We start from the raw sequence: 15017 nt of genomic DNA, 5'->3' as shown, positions 1-15017 counted from the left end.
CAGGTAAATAGTGAGTGGCTGGAAATTCACATAAGTAACTTACACCTTATGGCAACAGCTTCATTGTAACTGTTCATTGGATTACAGTGACATGTAAAATTTTGCCGCACAATATCAGATGTCTGTGTTATGTGTAGTACAACTAGACAGGCATCCAGCCAGGACCCTGCTAGCGGGTTTCATACATTGACAACTTTATGCAAACCTAAAGGAAAAATTCTGCTTCTGAAGCAATGTGGATGATTGTATATCATGTTTCAAGTAGTGCCACCAATGTTGATGCAAGAGCATATGCGGTGTGTACTTCACATGCATTGCTCATCCAGAGACCTTGTACGCCTTAAATATTCATTTTCAGTCATTGCTTCCTTATCTCATTTTGTTATCCTCTACCATTTGTATAATATTCACCCTAAATCTTTGGGGCACTTTATAGTTGCGAGGAATATTTTCAAATAATTTAAAATAATTAAAAGAAATTGTTCACTGAGATGACAAAAGTCATGGGATACCTCCTAATATTGTGTTAGACCTCATTTTGCCCAGCATAGGGCAGCATCTCAATGTGACATGGACCCAACAAGTTGTTGGGAGTCCCCTGCAGAAATATTGGTCCATACTCCCTATGTAACTATCCATAATTGTGAGAATGTTCCCAGTTCAGGCGTTTGTACTTGAATTTTCCTCTCAGTTATATCCCATAAATGTTCAATGTGATTCACGTCAGGTGATCTAGGTGTCCAAATCATTTGCTCAAATTGTCCAGAATGTTCATCAAACCAGTCGTTAACAATAGAGGCCTGGTGACATGGTGCATTGTTGCTTGGAAATGTGAATTCCATGAATGGCTGCAAATGGTCTCCAAGTAGCTGAACATAACCATTTCCGGTCAAAGATTGGTTCAGTCGGACCAGAAGGCCCAGTCTGTTCCGTGTAAACACAGCCCACGTCATTATGGACCCACCAGCATCTTTCACAGTGCCTTGTTGACAATTTGAATCCATGTATTTGTGGGTTCTGCCCCACACTCGAACCCTGTCAGCATCTGTTACCAACCTAAATCAGAACTCATATGACCAGGCCACAGTTTCCCAGTCATCTAGGGCACAACAGATACAGTCACGAGCCCAGGAGAGGCACTGCAGGTGGTGCCGTGCTGTTAGCAAAGGCACTCGCATTGGTCGTCTGCTGCCATAGTCCATTAACACCAAATTTTGCCACACTGTCCTAACGGATACGTTTTTCGTATGTCCCGCATTGATTCCTGTGGTTATTTCACACAGTGTTGTTTGTCTGTTAGCACTGACAACTCTACACAAAAACTGTTGCTCTAGGTCATAAAGTGAAGGCTGTTGGCCACTGCATTGTCCATGGTGAGAGGTAATGTTGGAAATTTGGTATGCTTGACACTGTGGATATCAGAAAATTGAATTCCGTAACAGTGTCTTAAACGGAATATCCCATGCATATAGCTCCAATTACCATTCTGCGTTCAGTCTGTTAGCTCCCATCATGCAGACATAATCAAACCGGAAACCTTTTCACATGAATCAACTGAGTACAAATGACAGCTCTGCCAATGCACTGCCCTTTTGTACCGTGTGTATGCAATACTACTGCCATCTGTATATGTGCACATTGCTATTCGTAACTCTTGTAACCTCAGTGTATATCTATGTGTTTGTTTTTATAGATATTTTCATTTAATTGCAAAATAAGACAAAAATGTATCCGTATGTGTTTCTTTAATACTCTTTTGTCCAATTTTCAAGATACCTTGGTTTGTAGATTTAATACAGTATGTGATCAAAAGTATCCAGACACCTGGCTGAAGATGACTTACAAGTTCGTGGCACCCTACATCAGCATCAGTATGGTGTTGGCCCACCCTTAGCCTTGATGACAGCTTCCACTCTCGCGCGCATATGTTCAGTCAGGTACTGGAAGGTTTCTTGGGGAATAGGAGCCCATTCTTAATATAATGCTGCACTGAGGAGAGGTATCGATGTTGGTCGGTGAGGCCTGGCATGATGTCGGCGTTCCAAAACATCCCAAAGGTGTGTTATACGATTCAGGTCGGGGATGTGTGCAGGTCAGTCCATTACAGGGATGTTATTGTCATGTAACCACTCCACCACAGGGCATGCATTATGAACAGGTGCTCGATCATGTTGAAAGATGCAATCACCGTCCTCAAATTGCTCTTCAACGTGGGAAGCAAGAAGGTGCTTAAAACAACATTGTAAGCCTGTGCTGTGATAGTGCCATGCAAAACAAAGTGTTCAAGCCCCCTCCATGAAAAACATGACCACACCATAACACCACCGCCTCCGAATTTTACAGTTGGCACTACACAAGCTGGCAGATGACATTCACCAGGCATTGGCCATACGCACGTCCTGCCATCAGATCGCCAGATTGTGTACCGTGATTCATCATTCCACACATCATTTTTCCACTGTTCAATCATCCTTACACCAAGGCAGGCATCGTTTGGCACTTACCTTCATGATGTGTGGCTTAGGAGCAGTTGCTCAACCATGAAATGCAAGTTTTCTCACCTCTCGCCTAACTGTCATAGTACTTGCAGTGGATCCTGATGCAGTCTGGAATTCATGTGTGATGGTCTGGATAGATGTCTGCCTGTTACAAATTACGACCCTCTTCAACTGTAGGCAGTCTATTGCCAGTCAACAGATGTTGTCGGCCTGTACACTTTTCTGCTGTATGTGGCCGTACACATGTCGACTTCACTGTCACGTTGGAAGCAGTGGATGGGACTTTTTGAAAGCTGCTTAGGAAATTATAGATTGTGGTTGCTCGAAGATTATGCTAGACAAGATGAGATACTGCGGACAGGAAGATGCTCATCTGAGTATGTGGAGACTGTGTGCTGGACGAAGTGATCATTCCTGCAGTCAGCACTAGAAAGTTGGCTGTCATGTGTAATGCCATGCATCAGCCGATGGATTTTGTAGTGGAATGTAAAAGAAGCATACCACTGAAGAATAAATTGGTCATCCCAGCCTCTGTTGTCTCATTCAAAAACGGATTCGGTGAATTGTGGATAGTTAACTGTCACCGAGAACTGCAGATCTTTCCAAGACGTACGTGCGTAGCAAATACCGAGCCATTAATTGCCAAACAGCTGAGCGTCATAGAAACCTCCCATTCAGAGTCTGTGGGCGAAATTAGCACTACCACTACGAGACAAGATCTTCTAGCTCAACTATCACCAGATCTCACTAAGGAACAACAGAAGAAGCTTCTTGTCATTCTTCAAGAGTTCTCTGAATGCTTCAATCCACATGTTAAGAGCAAATTAGACAAATCAACGGGGAAGCACTGGATTAACACTGGAGACCATCAACCAATAAGCCAGAGAGCATACCGTGTGTCATCAACAGAACGTTGAATAATTCGCGATGAGGTAGAGAAAATGATGAAGAATGACATCATTCAGCCTTCACAGAGCCCATGGTCATCACCAGTGGTTCTCGTCACCCTCTTCCATGAATTTATGATACACTAGATTGTCTGAAGGAGGCTAAGTTTTTGTCATCCATGGACATGTACTAGGGATACTGGCAAATCGAAGTAGATGAGACTGATTGTGAGAAAACTGCATTCATCACCCCTGAGGGTTTGTATGAGTTTAAGGTAATGCCGTTTGGTTTGTGTAATTCACCAGCAACTTTTGAACGAATGATGGATGATCTTCTAAGTCACCTGAAGTGGACGATGTGTCCTTGTTATTTAGATGACATTACAGTGTTCTCAGAGACGTTGGATGAACAGATAAAAAGACTGAGGGCCGTTCTTAAGTGTCTCCAACAAGCCGGACTAAAACTTAATCCAAGAAAGCGTCTCTTTGGAGGAAAAAGAAAATCAAAATACTTGGACACCATGTGTCAAACGAAGGTGTGCGGCCAGACCCAGAAGAGGTGAGAGCTATAACGGAATTTCCTATTCCTAAAATTATTAGAGATGTGAAAAGCTACCTCTGATTGTGTTCTTGTTACCGTCGTTCTATCAAAGACTTTTGTATCAAGCCAGGCCGCTCAAAGAGTTGTTAAAAGCCCATGCTGAATTTATCTGTTGTGGTGCTCAACAAGATTCTTTCGATGTGCTGCGAAAAGAACTAACGATTGACCCTGTACTTGGTCTGTATGATGAGAGAGCACCTACAGAACTACACACAGATACCAGTGGGTATGTGATCAGTGCTGTTCTGGTGCAGATTTCGGATGGAAGAGAGAAGGGTATAGCCTATGCTTCTAGGATACTTACTAAAGCCGAGAGAAACTACTCAACTACAGAAAGAGAATGTGTTGCTGTAATCTGGGGCCATGTGCAAATTTTGACAGTATCTCTATGGAAGGCCATTCACAGTTGTTACAGACCATGATTCACTTGGTTGGTTGACAGGTCTTGAGGATCCAACATGACAACTCACCAGGTGGGCACTATGTTTTCAAGAGTGTGACATTACATAATGTACAAAAGTGGAAGAAAACACCAAGATGCCGACTGTCTCTCAAGAAACCCTATGCAAGACCATCAAGACCTTGATGAAGATAGTCACTATCTCGCTGCACTCCAGGATCTATCTGCTGAATGGATGCAAATATATCTCAGATTATACTTGCCTTAAATTGGTCAGAGGATGTGAGAGGACAATTTAAGGTAGTTAATGGATTACTTTGCAAGAAAAACTTTGATCATTTGGAAAGAGATGGCTGCCAGTGATTCCTAAACACATGCGCTTAGATGTTCTACAGAAATTCCATGACACACCTGAGGCCAGACATTTAGGATTTATTAAGACATACCATAGAATCTGCAAGAGATTTTTCTGGCTAGGTGCCAGAGGAGAAAGGCAGTTCTTCCGAAACCACCTGGCTTACTCATACCAATTCCACCAGCCAAAACGCCTTTCCAGTGTGTTGGGATTGATCTCCTTGGACGATTTCCAACGTCTGCTAGTGGAAATAGATGGATTATTGTTTGCACTGATTATCTGACAAGCTATGCCATTACAAAAGCCGCGAAAGCAACCGAAACATTCGAGGTAGCCAAATTCATCATAGAAGACATTGTATTAAAATGCTTTGCCCCAAGGTCGCTAATTATGGACCGAGGGAAAGTTTTTCAATCGAATATTGTGACAAAGGTAAACCACCGCAACATGACTCATTACATGACAACTGCCTACCATCCGCAAACTAATGGGCTTACTGAACACCTTAATAAGACCTTGGTCGACATGCTATCAATGTACGTCAATGTTGAGCAGAGCAATTGGGATGAGGTGCTACCTTTAATGATGTTTGCCCACAACACTGCCAAATCAGACACCGCAGGATTTACACCATTTTTTCTGGTGCACGGGTGTGAGGCGATAACGGCGATGGACACTGTGTTTCCATTACAACCTCATCATGTGGACAATGACTACATCGGCAAGGTCTTAACCAGAGCTGAGGACGCTGAGCAGTTGGATTGTCTCCGCACACGGCAGGCTCTAGAAAACGATCGCGGAAGGTATGACGCAAGCCACCGCCCTGTTGTATACCAGCCTGGTGACCTCATCTGGATCTTCACTCCCGTTTGGAAGGTTGGTCTCTCTGAAAAGACCCTCAGGTGCTACTTTGGCCCTTATAAGGTTGTAAGACAGTTGTCTGATGTTACTTATGAAGTTGAAGATTTCGACCCCATTACAAGACGATGAAAGATCAGAGATATGGTCCACGTCCTTTGAATGAAGCCCTTTAAGGATCCTGCAATCCAGGGTAAATTTAAAGCTCCAGTGACAGGCAACAAGCGGAAAGGTGATGAAGAACGTAGCAGCAAGGGAAGTTCTAAGAAGATCACCCTCAGGGCGAACATCAGTCGTCAGGAGTAGGAGTATGCAGGACCGATGACTCGTTCCCGGACTAGGAGGACATAACACTGAGACGCTGTTCTCTTAAGGAGGGAGCAATGTCTCGTGGAGTAGCACAGTCGCCATAGTGTAGTGGTTGTGACACTAGACTGTTTCATGGAAAGTTGTGAGTTCCAAACTCACCTGAACTGTGAAATTTTAGTTTCTATATTCAGTTCGAGTACATTCTAGAAGTATCCAAAAATGGCAAGAATCATTGTACTGGAATGTTCTGTAGCTGTGTATATGCCATATGTGTTCTGGCCAGAGGCAGTTTTCTCTGCGCTCTTGTATGTGCAAGTGCTGAATAAATCTTCGTTAAGTGAAGTTAATCATGTTAGTACTTAGAAATTACAAAAAAATGTACCTAGTTTTTGGAGCTGTTAGTTCTTGTGTCAAGGAGAAAATTGAGACAGCACCAAAATGCAAAATGTAGGGTAAGAGTAAAGTGAGTATTACTATTGACAACAGCAAGTACCATGAATGGGTGAGACATTTTCCAAAGACCACACAGCATGTACCATTCACATTTCTATATTTTCAGTGCAATACACAGACAAATGGAGGTAAGAAATCAAACTAAACGCAGTTCCTCTGTGTTAAGCCACTGGAGACCACACACTCCTTATTGATGTGCATACGACAGCATGTGTACATAATATGTTCCAAAACGCCGTGCACAAAAACTGAATTTTCCAGTGCTTTTACCTCAAGTTCTGTTGGTGATAAAAATGTAGGATTGGGTGTTTGGGATAGCCCTTTGGCAAGGGACCATTTGTATATCCAACGAAAGGATCATCTTGGTGTCAGTATCCTACAGTACAGGGTTAAAGTAAGAAAATTACACACTTCCTTCTGCTTAGGCAAGTGGTGCATATCAGTTGGCTCATTTTGCATTTGACATGGTCTACAGTGGGCTTCATAGGAATTATCAAGGCACCATTAGTTAATGGGCTGTTCCTGAGAAATGTTTTTGCCGTCACAAGTGGGCCAAAACCCAACTGAGACTTCCAAAGATGGCTGTGCGCAGCAAATCGCTGAAATTTTTATAACATTCCTAAGACTCCAATCTCACACTGCCTTGAAAATTTTCTTGATATCTTTGTGTTTCCAAGATACAGAGATTCAAAGCTACCCTACTTCTGCATGTAAAATCTCGTATGAGGCAAAATCTAAATAATAAATAACTTCAGCAAATTGCTCAAATTTTAATGGTATATTCTCTAGAAGAAACTTCTCATTTTCAAAAATCTTCGTCCATTATCGAGAAACACCAATAACACGTTTTCTGGGATCCAAAACCCAGCCGCAAATTCAGAGAGAGAATGCATGAAATGGCTGTAATTTTTATGATGCATTTGATGTATTCCTGCTTGTACACATAAAATATGCACATAAAATCTGGTGTGACGTGAAAATGTTGTTTATAAAGTGAGGTAGCATGAAGACATATACTGTAAAGTGTTTCTGTTATTGTCTGGGAACCCCGTGTTGTAGTGCTGAAGCAAATGTAAAACTTATTGGTGCATGAAATCCGGTCTGAGGTGTAAAATTAGTTTCGCATTATTTCAGTTCCACATAAGTAAAATTTTAGTGTCCAATACATTTCTTTTGTTATGCATTAGGTGTCCTGGTGCAGCAGAGAAAAGAAGGAGCCAGTGTGGGAAAAAATGAAAATATGTTCATATTTACATAAAAGACTCTGACTGAAAAGTGGGGTACCAGCTGCCTCATTCTACTGTCCTCAGCACCTTTAAAAATTCTCCCAAAAGTTTTGGTATGCAAACATATTTGCACTTTGTTATGCTGTGAGAGAGAAGATGACAGTGACAGTGGCAGTGGCAAAGAGATGGAAGAGTAATAAATACTGGAAGATAGTAGACAGTGGCACTATAGAAAGAGTGAAGGAGACAATGGCAGTGTGAGAGAAAAAGAGGGACCCAGTAACAATGGAACATACTTGACAGGGACAGAACAGTGCTAGGAAAAGAGTGAAGGATACAGTGCTAGGGGTGAGGGGATAATGTGGAAGTAGGTGAGAGCCATTGATAATGAGAGACAGAGTGTATGAGAGACATCAGTAGCAGTATAAAGTATGGAAGGAATGAGATATTAGCAGTAAGAGAGAGAAAGACCAAGACGGTAACAGAGATTGGAGACTGTACTAGTAGGACAGAATGAAGGGAATGTGACTGTGACACAGGAGACAATGACAGAGAGAGACAAAGAGAATGATGCTGAATGAGTGAGGAGAAAGGGCAGCTGGGAGTGGATACGTATGAACAACTTATAGCAGTGGACTAATGGGTGTGAGTTACATTTAGGGAAGCTTGTTGGAGTTTGAGGTGAGTTGCATGTTGAAAAAAAAAAAGTGAATATGTTTGCATGTCAAAATTTTTGGGAAGAAGGTGCTGAGGAAAGTACCCCACTTTCAAGTCAGAGCCTTTGTAATATTCACATTTTTTGTGCTCTGATAGGAGTGTTCTTCTGCTGGTACCAAAACAGTTGGCAAATACCCCAGAACAAATTCAGAATTTTGATGATGGTGTTGGAGTTTGACCTGTATATTCTGGAAAGTGGTTTATAGTGTGAAATCTAATTTAACATAAACATACAAACATCAGTCTTTTAATTATTTTTATGTTTTATTTTTAAAACGAAGATAAGATGTAATTGTCAGTTTGAAATGCTAAGTGTTTGTAAGGCACATTACTCCCAACAAAAATGTTTGTCTTCTGAATGTTCTTTTTGTGTTAGCTTATGAAATTTGGAATGTCTGTCATAGAGTTGGGCAGGTACTGGACAGCAGAAAAAAAACGTGAGAATTCTGAACTCTGCGTATTCTGTGGAATTCAGCTTTGTACATTTGCAATATTCTCAATATAGTGCATGCTTCAGGAACTTGTGAGCAGTTTACTGACTTAGGTCGCACAATTTTAGCACACTGTATCCACATTCTGGATGAATGACATTTAAAGTCCCATGTGGCCAGCCTAATTGAGGTTTTCCTTGGTTTCACTAAACTGTTGGCGAATGCTTGGGTGTTCCCAGTGAAAAGAATTCAGCCAGTTCCCTCCACCACCATTGTCCAACCAGAGCTTGTATTCTATTTCTAATTATCTCATCTTGAAAGGAAAATTAAACCTTAATCTTGCTTGCTTCTCAGATAGGTTGCATTGAAGAAAACACTGGTGGAAAACACAGGACCACTAGCAATAGGAAAAAAATCATTTTATTTTGTGACCAAATTTGGTGTTTTTTTCCAATTTCAGTGTTATTTTTGTCAAGTTCAGTAGTATTTTATTGCCAAATTCATTTTTCCCTGTCATTGTTTCTTACCAATTTCGATGCTTGCCCCCTCCCCTTTTTTGTGATATTTTTTCTCCAATTTCAGTGTAACTTTTTCCAATTTTGGTGCCATTTTTTGCCATTTCGATATTTTCTGCCAAATTTGGTGGTGTATTTGCCAATTTCTGTGTTGTTTTTGCCAATTTCTGTGTTGTTTTTGCCACTTTGTGTGTTGTTTTTGCCACTTTGTGTGTTGTTTTTGCCACTTTGTGTGTTGTTTTTGCCACTTTGTGTGTTGTTTTTGCCACTTTGTGTGTTGTTTTTGCCACTTTGTGTGTTGTTTTTGCCACTTTGTGTGTTGTTTTACCCACTATCGGTGGTTTTTTTTTCCCCAGTTTGGGTGGTTTTTTTCCAGTTTGGGTGTTGTTTTTTTTTGTCAGTTTGGGTGTTGTTTTTTGGTCAGTTTGGGTGTAGTTTTTTTGTCTGTTTGGGTGTTGTTTTTTGTCTGTTTGGGTGTTTTTTTTGTCTGTTTGGGTGTTTTTTTTTGTGTCTGTTTGGGTGTTGTTTTTTTGTTGTTGTCTGTTTGGGTGTTTTTTTTTTGTTGTTGTCTGTTTGGGTGTTGTTTTTTTGTTGTTGTTGTTGTCTGTTTGGGTGTTGTTTTTTTGTTGTTGTTGTTGTCTGTTTGGGTGTTGTTTTTTGTCTGTTTGGGTGTTGTTTTTTGTCTGTTTGGGTGTTGTTTTTTTTTGTCTGTTTGGGTGTTGTTTTTTTGTCTGTTTGGGTGTTGTTTTTTGTCTGTTTGGGTGTAGTGTTTTGGTCAGTTTGGGTGTAGTGTTTTGGTCAGTTTGGGTGTAGTGTTTTGGTCAGTTTGGGTGTAGTGTTTTGGTCAGTTTGGGTGTAGTTTTTTGGTCAGTTTGGGTGTTGTTTTTTTTGACAAATTAATTGTTATTCTTTTTGCCAAATCCAGTGTTATATGTTACTTTTTCAGTTTAGGGTTTTATACTTTTACAGTTTAGGTATTATTTTTGACAAATTCCAAGGCTATTTTTTGCAAAATTCGGTGCTGTTTTGTTATCAAATTAGATGCTATTTTGTCTGTTGCACTGCAATTGTTTTGCCATTTTCTGTGTTATATGTTTTTTTTTTCGTGTTTATTTTTTCCAATTTTGGTGCTCTTTTGTGCCAAGTTCTGAATTAGCTTTTTGCCAAATTCATTGTTACTTTTTTGTGAAATTCGGTATTACGTTCTTGTCCGATTCAGTGTTACCCCTTTTAACCAGATTGAGTCTTACCTTCTTCCCAGATTCACTGTTCCATTTGATAAATTCGGTATTTTTCATCACTTTCACTGTTATGTTTCTGCCAGTTTCAGCATGTTTATTGCCAAGTTGTATACTTTTTGCCAAATTTTGTGATTTTTGCCAAAGTCACTCTTAATTTTTTTATCAGTTTCGGTGCTTTTTTTTGACATCACACCTCAATTTGTAACATGGAACATGAACTGTCATTTTAATATTGTAGATGAACTTCAGCCTTGAGGAAAAAAGAAGGCAAAATGCAATTTCAACATTCAGCACATATCAGCTACGGATATTGGTAGGCTGTCGTCTTCAGATTTATAACATTTTTTATACAGGAAAATTATAAATTTCACTAATTCCATAAAAAATCACTGATGTTACAATATTTTGCTGAAAACCGCTAATTTCGTGTTATGTTTCCTGTTCTCATTATTGGGAAATTTTCCTGTCCCTTACCTAGCTAGCACAGTTCATTCTCATGTGTACTTGTGTTAAGCTGTTGTCACGATTTTGTATTCATAATGATTGTAATATATTTTACTATGTGTGATGGATGAGTATCTACCTCTTCTTCTACTTCTACATCTGCATCTACATCTACATGGATACTCTGCAAATCACATTTAAGTGCCTGGCAGAGGGGGTTCATCGCACCACCTTCAAAATTCTCAATTATTGCACTCTCGTATAGCACGCAGAAAGAACGAAGATCTATATCTTCCTGCACGAGCTCTGATTTGCCTTATTTTTTCATGGTGATTGTTCCTCCCCATGTAGGACAGTGTCAACAAAATTTTTTTGCATTTGGAGGAGAAAGTTGGTGATTGGAATTTCTTGAGAAGATTCAGCCGCAGTGAAAAATGCCTTTGTTAAATGATGTCCGCCCCAAATCCTGTATCATTTCAGTGACACTCTCTCCTCTATTTTGCAATAATACAAATTATGCTGCCCTTCTTTGAATTTTTTCTGTGTACTCCATCAATCCTATCTGCTACGGATAGCAGTATTCTAAAAGAGGACAGACAAGCATAGTGTAGGCAATGTCCTTAGTATAGCAGCAGCAGAGTTATCATCAGTAATCGTTTAGGGCAGCCTGAAAAGCAATAAAGTGTAATTTGAGACATCGAAACTCCAGTCCAGGTAATTTGGCTGCTCAAGCATTGGTTATGGTATTTGTCTTTCCTTTTGATTTATGTGCTGTAGTTGTTGTCCTATTGCATAGGAATGGCATAATAAATTCTAACTGCTTTTAAATTAATTTTCAAGTAGTGCCTTTAATTTTCTGTATCTTCAGTATGCTATACCTCACATAAATTGATCAGTTATTAGCAAAAAATGTTGTTACTTGCATTATGTGAAAACTGGGAATGAATGCTCTTGAAAAAAGCTACATACGGCAAAAGAAAAGGGCTTAGCATGGCTGCTTCACACACCTTGTAACTTGTAACTTATTTCCTCATCCCCATTGTAAATTTGAATTGTTATCCTTTTATGTGTCAACCAAAACAACACACATTGATTTACTATGAGAGAAAATAACCACAGTCCAAACCCTAACCAATGACATACCACATGTAAACTGCCTGTATCAGGAAGTGGTAATCTAACATGAGTCCTTTGATCTTGTGAGTGAGGTCCTGTCTTGATTCTGCCTCTTCGAAGTCCAGTCCCACCCTCGCCACCTGTCAAATTGACTTGTAGGACGGTTACCAGCATGTTGCTCACCAGCATATGATTTCTGATAATAAATATGCTATGAAAATAACACTCAGGACAAGTTGTTACACCTGTAAATGAATCTAAGGCAAATCTGGTAAAGGCTTAATGTATTGTTAAGGCTCAGTGTCCTCCAATTTTATAGGTACGCAATTGTTACAGCAGCTGCACAAAGTCAGAATTCACAGTGCTCTTTGGAATGTAGCTTTTTACTCTCACCCTGACACTACCAATACACAAGAGAAAGTTACTTGCTCTCGAATGCACAATACTAATCTGCTGCAGTTCTGATATGCTTTGAAACCTGTACCTGCGACACAGTTGCTATCACACAGTTACCACACCGCTGGCATTTTCTCAACAAACACAACATAACTGAATCCTCTCCCTGTCACAACCAAAGGGCCACCAGTAGAGACTGGATTATATGCATTTGCATGTTGCATATGTATTTGCATATTTGGCTCCTTTTCACTGGTTATTGCATATTTTAACTAAAAACTAGTGACGATGCATATTTGCGCTCTATGTTTACAATATTTTAAAAATTTTGATGGGCATTCTGTAGCTCGATCTAGTTTTGATGGCTCACATATTGACCGCAACATAGAAATGCGTACAGTTGCTAAACAAGAGGCAGGCCACTGCCTAGCAAAATCATTACAGAAGAGGAATAGGAAGAGGTGGGCCATGCCACCCGAAATAAGAAACATTGTTTCAGGGATAGCTGACCATTCTGGAACATTTACATATGATGGAATTGTTTTATATTGTTGAGTTTGTTAGAAAACCGTTTCATGCAAAAAAAGTTTCATATAGACGAGCATGTCAAGATAAGTATTCATATCACAGGAATGCAGAAGAAAGGACCATGACAACAACTTCTGACAAGAGCAGGTTGCAGTAGCATTGGTTTGTCTGAAGGTAAACAAAGAAAGTCGGTGTAACCTGGATCTATGTGAAGCATTCATTGCAAGCAATATTCCTCTTCAGAAAGTTACAAACCCTATCCTCAAAGGCTTCATATGCAAATATTGCTTAAATCAAAATATACCAGATGAATCAACATTGCGTAAAAATTACATACTGACAATATTTCCAGAGTCTTCTTCAGATGGAAGAGTGTTTGTGTTTATTTCAGATGCTGCTCCCTGTATGATCAAAGCAGGAAAAGCCCTCGAATTATTTTATCTCAATTTGATTCATGTGATGTGCTTTGCTCCAAGAGTACATCGCCTTGCTGAAGAAGTATGTTCCACGTTTGTGAATGTAAATAAACTGATGTTATCCACAAAGAAAGTGTTTCTCCTGATGGCATCAAGACTTTCAAAGAAAAACTACCGAATGTTCCTTTACCTCTTGAACGAGTGGTAACTCATTGGGGTATGTGGGTTGAAGCTGTGTTGTTTTACAATGAACATTTCGAGGTCATTAGAGGGGTAATAAATGACTTCGATAGTGCAGAGGTTTGGCAGTTCGCCAGTACAAGGAAGCTTTAATGATTCTGGTAGTACAAAAGACATTGCTGTGATTAGCTCTTCCTTTTCCCATGTACCTGAAGTATTGAAAAGCTTGAAACTCAAGGTTTAGAGTTGAATGAATCTATTTAGTTAATGTTAGTTATGTTAGTGAACTTCTCTTTGCCGGAGGTGTTTCCTAGAAAACTTAAAGAAAAGTTTGAGAACATTTTAAACAATAACTCAGGCTTTTAAATCTTGCGCCAAAATGATAGTTTTATTAATGGGATTGGTTAACTTTTACCAGAAACACAAAGTGCCAACACAGCACCCAAATTCAAATACTGTCCAGTTACCTCAGTTGATGTAGAATGGTCCTTTTTTGCTTATAAAAATGTTTTGAGTGAACGAAGACACAGTCGTACTTCCGAACATTTGGAACAGTACTTGGCCATTTATGTTTACAATAGTAGAATAATGTAAAACAAATTGTAAATGATGCTTTGGTCCAGTAGTAGTAATTAAAAGTTCAAGCTGTTCAAAAAATTTATGATTGTAAGTTGTTTTTTAAATTAAATATTACCGAGTTTTGAGCATGCCCCTCTGTGTGCGAAATATCTTGAAGTTGGTCCTGTACGTATCAATTGTTTCACTGTAACTCACTCGCATCACATCTGATTGTTACCAACGGCAATAGCAAAGGAGGAACAATTATTGAAACACAGAATGTGTCCCCATTTTGCAAATTTTTAGAAAATAATCCCGTAAAGGCCCTCTTCCTAAGCTCACGAGAAAGTATACAGAAAATTATATCATCATTCTAAATGTACAGATTTTACGTGTGGCTGGTGCTCTTACTTGTAATTGATATGCACAGGTTTGACTTTGAGATATAATGCATGCAGTAATTACCTTTTTTTATTTGATCTGGCATATTTTGATAATTTTCATCCATTTGTAAACATTTTACATGCATATTTGCACGCATATTTTAAGGTTTTTATGATGCATATAATCTGTTCTCTAGTGATCAGTGAAAATAAGGTCACAACATTGAGGCAGTAAACATTGTAATAACAAAGACACCCAACTTATCTACTTGAGTTGTTGTAATGGTTTCACGACTCATAAGCTTTTCACATTGCCAGACCTTGTTTAAGTCTGTGAATTTGTCACCAATCAAAAATACTTATAACCACCAAATTCACATCCTTTGCGACCTGCAAATGTATTATTTATGTAATATGGACAAAGACAAAGCATATGTTGCCACAACTGTGGAGTTGTGATTCTCACCGCTCCCAATCACTTTAGGCTACCCTCGTGTTCCCCTGA

The 15017-nt window shown here is 39.5% G+C and overlaps 1 protein-coding gene across 2 annotated transcripts in view; it reads left to right on the top strand.

The window, feature by feature from the left end:
- The window catches only part of LOC126297932 (uncharacterized), a 160718-nt gene that overhangs the window by 95662 nt on the left and 50039 nt on the right, over positions 1-15017 (top strand). The gene's annotated exons all lie outside the window — the stretch shown is intronic.

Source organism: Schistocerca gregaria, chromosome X (assembly GCF_023897955.1).
Source record: "Schistocerca gregaria isolate iqSchGreg1 chromosome X, iqSchGreg1.2, whole genome shotgun sequence".
NCBI lineage: Eukaryota > Metazoa > Arthropoda > Insecta > Orthoptera > Acrididae > Schistocerca > Schistocerca gregaria.
Note: the sequence above shows the minus strand (reverse complement) of the source record. Positions and strands in the feature narration are given on the sequence as shown.